Consider the following 7,570-nt stretch of genomic DNA (forward strand, 5'->3'; position numbering starts at 1 on the left):
GACTGGTCCGATTCTAGAAGCGGTTCAATTTTCAAACTCGGACTGGAAAAGTGGTCTAATTTTCGGAGTCGGACGGTCCAACTCCAGAGATAGGGCAATCCTATTCTGGGACTCGGACGAATTGGTCCGACTGCACAGTCGACGACCCACGAGTTCCACGCGACGCCTCTAGGCTGACGTCTACTTCACCGAATCGTGCAGTGCCGTCTAATTGGATGCAAAGCAACAGAGGGAAACGCTTGGCGTACCTAGAAACAATGTGGCACTCGAATCGATTAGCACATCGACGATCTCCCCGCAGCTCTCTCTCTCTGTCTCTCCTTGGCTCTCATGCTCACTCTCTTCTCATAGGGCAGGATGTCAAATGTGGCCTTTCTTGGTTCCCTAGGCCTCTTATTGCCCCATCCCAGCCTGCTGTGACCTCAGAGGTTAGTTCCTCACACTCTTCCAGCCAACAATTTGAATCTGTGCCTCTATTTTCCTATTTTAGCCTGCTATATAGCAACAGAAAACCCTACTGTTTTCCTTCTTTTTTCCTATCCTAATCTTAACCTAATGCAACAAAAATCAAAATGAGAGATGGAGATGTATGGTCCTACTCTAATATTCAACAACAAATCAAAAACCTACTTGCTAAGGAGATCAAATACCTCTTCAAACTCCCTCGCTTCCTACCTATCTACCTCAAGCACTGGTTCGGGGAAAACCCTACTTCAATGCTCGATTCGAAGCACGCAAGCGCTCAAGGCTTGAATCCGTTGGTCCCGGCAACGGAACCAAAATGTGGGAGCTTTCGCTCAACCGCCAAGACCCACGGACCGCTTATTCTTCAAGCATTCCGAGCCGAGCACTAATGGCTACCTCTCACATAGCCGACGTGCAATGCCTACCTTACGGGTGTAATGAGCTTACCTCTATGCCGATCAAGTTACCTCCTCTCCTGTGCACTCCGGTAGCTCCATGATCCAAGTGCAAGCCTCAAGCAAGCTCCATCCTCAATCTCCACACTCCAAGCTCCATTGCCGCGAGCAAGACAAGAGAAGAGAAGAGAAGAGAAGAAGAGAGGAGAAGATGGAGAGCTTGTCCTCCCCGGTCCCTCACCCTCACACACTCACTCCTTCACACTCTCACACTCCCTTTCTCAAGCATAAGCTCAAGCAAGCAAGAACAAAAAGAAGGAGAAGAAGAGGAGAGCCACTTTTGGCCACACACAAGAATGAACTTCTCATTCACTTTTCAACTTAAATACAAAACCCTAAATCCCTTTTGGGTGGTTATCCCCTTATCCCCTTTTTTAAATGGCCGGTTGTGGCCTAGGCCCTTTTTCCCATTGTCCTTTTATCTTCCTAGCTTCCTTTCCACCACCCATCTTCATTTACAAATTGCACGGGTGAGAGCCCGTGCGGCGCTCCTTAAATTAAATCATGATGCGGTTGCGCTCTTTTACAAAAGTAGCAACTTGCGCTTTTCCTTGTTTGTCTTTCTCCCTTATTTAGGACTCTTCTCCTTGTGCGTCTTTGTCTTCCGTTTCACTTTGCCTTGGCCTTTATCTTCTGCTTTAGCTTTTCCAGATTTTCCACCTTGTTCGTCTGAGGGTTAACATCTAGCACCACAGTGTTGATTCACTTGCAAAACCGAGTGAACTAGAGATCTAATTTTACTAATTGCAGCCATTGAAGTCCTTGGTTGTACATTGTGTGTGTGAGTGCCTATATGAAGCATCAATCTCTCCATACTTGTGTCCTTTGGCAAAATATAATAAACTTTGCAAGTACAAGTTGCATACCAAGTGACAACTTTACTACAATAATGACAAGTGATGGAATGTTTTTCTTCACTTGCACGTAGCCCCTTGCTCACTGTGCTGTTGAGGTAACCATGAAAATACATTTTATTATGTTGATTATTGCTCTCATAGTGAGGACAATTGACTCGATGACATTGCAAATCTCCAAGGCAATGGCTAATTCTTGAAGTAGCATCAGGGAAGATATTAGTTGGATGGGGTCTTGTCCAGACATGACCATCATATTGTTGCTGCATCCCATCCATGTTTGAAAATGTGCCATATGTAGGCAGAAGAACGAAAGCAACAAAACCATTGTACTCACTTGGAATCTCACTAACAAAAAAAGGGCCTTCACTCATTTGCAATAAAGCCTTCAACTTCTTTCCTCTGGGGCTATTTGCAATCCAAGGTAAAATCTATTTTTTTATTGGTGGAAATGAATGAGAACTATCATGTTCATCATCCAACTCTAAGTCAATAGTTGGAGTTGATATGGGTGCACAAAAAGCATTTGATATAAGTGGTGAAGAAGTTTGAGATGACATCTCTGCGAAGGAATCGGATGAAATGTCTACCATAGGTCCCAAAAGTGAATGAGCTTATTTGTTATTTTCTACAGTGTATAGTCCTTCACCATGGTCCATTGTAAAAGTGGTATCACAATGTACAATTTTATACTGACATGAAAGAGAAGAATCAAGCAAAAATTGCTTTGCACCATTGATATCCTACTGGCCATGAACTGCGATCTCTTCACTGCAAGCGTCAAGTTGGAAAATAGCATGCAAGCCTACGAGCTTCCGGTCAGGGGATAGAAGTGATTGAAGAAAAAAAGAGCTCACAAGAATCTTTCCATCCCTCAGGGGCACAATACATTCTAGTGATTGGGAGCCGATTGACCATTGAAGAGTAACTTCTGCCATTGTCTCTCACAAAAGCCGGTTTGAAACTCAGCAAACAATGGAGCTGCAAATGCGAAATATTATATCTAATAGCATGCCTATTGTTTATCAATTTCTTTAAACCTAGAAATAATAGTCTGTTACCCCTACCAAATATGGATTAAATGAGCTCTTACTCCATGGACAAGTTCTTAGTGATGGTTGAAGTTGCAAATCAATCTATTAATGAATCAAATCATTACAAAAGTCTACATATTGAAAAATCATAATAGTTAGTTGAAATATTTTTTTAAAAAAATCATGTCTTTTCGAAAATAAATTTAGCAAGTATTTATAAATTATTTTCGAGGTCATGATGTAGCACATATTTTTATAAGCACATTTTATTTTGTCAAGTATTAGGCACCGTCATCATTTACATATTTTAGTAAATAAGTTTTCGGTGTTTGAGAGAAATATTCTCTCATGATGGACGTTCAATATGCACCTACCTCTTACATTGGAAGTTGTGTATTTAAACATATCTTCTTTTTTGTCTTACATTTTATTACTTCCTCCTCCTCCTCCTCCTTATTATTATTATTATTATTATTATTATTATTATTCTTCTTCTTCTTCTTCTTCTTATTCTTTTTCCTTTTTTCTCTTTTGTTTCCCTCTTCTTCTCTCCCATTGCAAGATGGAAGGCAGAAAGAAGAAGCAAGAAGGTGAATAGTTGCTACAACAAGCTTAAACAAGACCATCATTCTCCATCAAGCTCACTGGGTAAGCTCCACTCTACATCCCCATGACTGAAAATCTATATTTCAAGTTTCATTTTTCTCCATGGCTAAAAAAATGAAAGAGGAGGTAGACGATGAGAGGACAAAAATGGGAGAGGAGAGAAGGAAAGGGAAGGTAACATTTTTAAATCGTACAAAAATCGTTCTAAAGAAATAAATGTGACATGATTTGATTTTTTATGGATTGGGAATTGTCAAACACTCAGCATTGTCTGTGTCAACACAGACATGAACAAGGGGTTGGGAGTATCCTCTCTTTGGGGGTGTGGGGATGAAATTGTTATAAGGAGGTTCAAATGATTAACAAAATTTAATACATTTATTAAAACCAAATAATAAATGGTATAAAATTGTATTGTATACATTAAAAGGTCATATTTTGGTAGAGATTCATTAATACAACATGTGATTTAGTTAAGTTGTCTTCATTTTTAAAATCATTTATGATTTGTTTTAGTGCTTTTGAGCATGGCTAGAGGTCGATGTGGTGGTGGTAGGAGAGGTCAAAGCAAAAGGGGCCATCCAGGTAAGTCATTCAATCACTCTTTTAAATTTTCATATTCTATTCTTAATGGTTAAGAAACTCTTTTAATATTCCATATAAGTGGTATATTCTGTTTTCAAATTCTTTTTGTAGATACTCCAATTACAAGGTTAAGATCTGGTCTATGCAATAGACTAGTAAGTATCAATCAAGAAGCATCCTCCCATGCATTCTCTGAATCTCCAAATAACAAGGGTGTAAAACCAAGGAAAAAATGTCCTTTCATTGATGATGAAGCGCTTGAGGATAGCATGGATGAAGCAAGCAATGATATTCATGCTCATCCTATGAGCACCCACACTACCACTACGAAGTGTGGTAAAACATCACAAGGAAGGTCTTTAGATTTGTAAACTGTACATGAGGAAAATGAAGAGGTGAATGAGGATGTTGCTAATGAAGAAAAGAACGAGGTGAGTGAGCATGATAGACACATTGGAGAGAATGTCAAGTTTGGGCTTATGTCAGATGTGTTGACCTCATTTTTTGTAAGGAGGTCTACTTCTCCTCCTCCTATCCCTTTGTGTAGACTTGTGCCCTATGAGGCTATAAGGCTTGCATCTAGTTCTGCTACATGGTTGATTTCATCTTTCGATAATGCTTCATATATGGAAATAATGGGAAAATTTTTGGTTTCTTTGAGAAGGCCCATTGGTGAGCTAATGGATGTATCTCCCCAAAATTTGGAAGAGTGGGGCCCCCTTTGGAGAGAAGTTAACCAAAGGTTTGAAGATGAATTGGCTAATGAGTGGGCTGATTTAAGAGGGCGCAAGCTTTTGGTATGGGACGGTAATCATAGATTGAAGACATGGATGAAGAGGATAAAAGAAGATAACTATGCATTGTCTTGTTTTCTCTTGTTTATTGTGATGACACTTCATTCTTTGACTAATTATTTATTTTATTCTTTGATGTATGTAGTTTATAGTGAAGATATTTCATGACATGTTAGAGTTCTATGTCAATTCATTCAAGTGGAGAAGAAGAAAGAATGAGAACTATTGTTAGCATTGGATACATCAAATGCATAAGTATACTTATCACTATTAACTTTTTCGAATGGGTTAATAGATTATCAATTATGTGTGAATGCCAATAGTTTTTATTTATATGTGAGTCTCAAAATATAAAAATAATTTATGTGTGAATTTCAAGAGGTTTATTTATACCAATAGGTTTTTATTTACGTGTGACTGCCAATAGGTTTCATTTATTAGTTATGCGAATGTGAATATGTTTAATTTATGTGTGAATCTTAAAATTTAAAGACAATTTTCAATGTTGTAGTGTAACAAGAGCACATGTAAAACCCAACCTAGGCCATGAAATTTTCATGTTCCAAAAGTTTGGCATCGTCAATAAACAAAGCATTTTGGAAAGGATGAGCCCTTCTCAAAGACGGTGGGCTAAAATAGAGTATGAAATTGAAGGCAAAAGTAACCATGGCAATGATCCTTGGTACAGGAACCCATGTTTGCTAATATCACTTTTGGTGTGGAAGGTAAATTTTTTTGGTATAGTATCTTAGTTTTCAACATAACAAATTGTGGTATCTTGAATTTAACCATAACTAAGAATAGTGCATTGGTTTTTTGTTTAGGATGACTATAACTTTGCCATACTCAAAGAGGAGGCCCAGCTCAAGGAGCTTGAATTGCTAGAGGCAAATTATGAGGCAAAAAGAAAACAATTCATAAACAAAGAGCAAGATAAATTAAGGGACAAAGGATACAAGTACCTTGGAATAGCTAATCCTATGCATGGAGAGGATTTCTTTTCTGTTTTGTTTGCATTGAATTGGGATGAAAAGAACATGATGGCTATTACCAAGGACAAATTGTATGCCATTTGTAGTGCTAATATTGCTATGGAGAGGTATGTTTTCCTCATGGATTAATGTTCTCTTGTTTTTTGGAATTGAACTTAATTTGGTTCAACAATATTAAAATTATTTTTTGTTCAATAAACAATATATTAGGAAAAGGGAGATTTTACTTCTCATGACTGTCACAAAGGCAAAGGACTCCACTATGTCACACTTTGCGGATGTAAGGAGATTTCGTAGCTACATGACGCAAGAGGTTTATTGGTTTCATATGATTGGAGAATGCTCCTTATTGATCAGAAGTTTACAAGTTGATGGCACTGAGATTCCATGAGGCTTTGATTTTTTTTAAAAAGGCCAAAGACGTTTACATATTTTAAAAGCATTTGCAAATATTTTTGGTGAGATGAAGAATGTTGGAGACTCTGAGAAGGTTCTAGAGCTCACACAATCAAGCAAGAGGGTGGTGTACAGGTATTTCTAATATAAAGAAATCATATTTTTTAAATAGCATATGTACAAATGTATTCTAACTTAAGAGTGCTTTTGTTGTTTGTTCTTATGTTTTTGGAAAAGATGTTTGCGTAGTCTACAGGAAAGTGGAGTGCTAGAAAGCCTCCCTCCTCCAGTGGAGGAGTGGATGGACTTGGGATGTGAAAATTGCATATTCTCAAAACCATTGGTTGAGAGGGGTCTGTTGAAATGGGAAATGCGTGTTTGTCCATGGTGGATAGACTATCCATTGGATGACATTCCACGGCAAAAGATTGAATTAAGAGAGAGTAAGTACTTTGAGAGCCAAACATAGTAAATATGTGGTAACTCTTGCTCTTAGCTATTTGTTTTAGTAATATTTGCCTTATATGCAGGGTTTTTGGAACAAAATAGAGTAATTTCTATGCACAAAGAAGAGGATGAAGGAAATGGTACTTTCTAAAAATGTATTTGTTTAACATGAAAGTTATCATAACTTTTTAGACTTGTGTGTTTTCTTAACTTTGTTGTTTTTGCAAATTAGAAATGTCCAATACAATAGACATGGTCCCTCCTCATGTTATGGGGATAAAGGCGACTTGTGGTGGTAGCATGGCAAAGGGTATATTGGATGGAGTGTAAAGTTTTAGTTTGATCCAAGTAGCCTTGTTTCTAATTTGCATGAATATAATATTGTATTTTGTTGACTTCACACTACTTAGGTACCATTAGTGATGCAATTGTTGATACTATAGTGAAGAAAAAGTCCATAAGAAAAAGAAAGGATATCCCCACGATAGATGATACGATGGAGCATGGTAAGGGTAAGCCAATTTGCATGAATACTAGAGTTTAGGGTTTTCATTTGATGAGTTAATTTATTAAAGTATTATTTTATTGGTTGTACATTGCCTAGGTAATATAAGTGAATCTAATGAGGTTGGTACAACGATGCGAAGGTATGAACACAAAGACAAAGTTGTTTCATTGGATGAAGACATAGAAGGTGAATCAAGTATCATTTTTTGGATTATTGGAGTCATCTTAAAAGTATATATTTTTTATTTTTATAAAGATAATATTTGCTTTCTTTCCTATTTTTCTTTACAAATTTAGGCAAAAAAGATGGTTTTGACATGCATAGCATTTGGAAAGAAATGGAAAAAAGTAAGGGTCACTTTGAGGGATCTTTGCGACATACTACACCTTCTCAGGGTATGCCATTCATGACTCAGTCTTATCAGAGCCTATACA

Source organism: Lygodium microphyllum, chromosome 21 (assembly GCF_053477565.2).
Source record: "Lygodium microphyllum isolate KBCC chromosome 21, Lygodium_microphyllum_v1.1.10, whole genome shotgun sequence".
Classification (NCBI taxonomy): domain Eukaryota; kingdom Viridiplantae; phylum Streptophyta; class Polypodiopsida; order Schizaeales; family Lygodiaceae; genus Lygodium; species Lygodium microphyllum.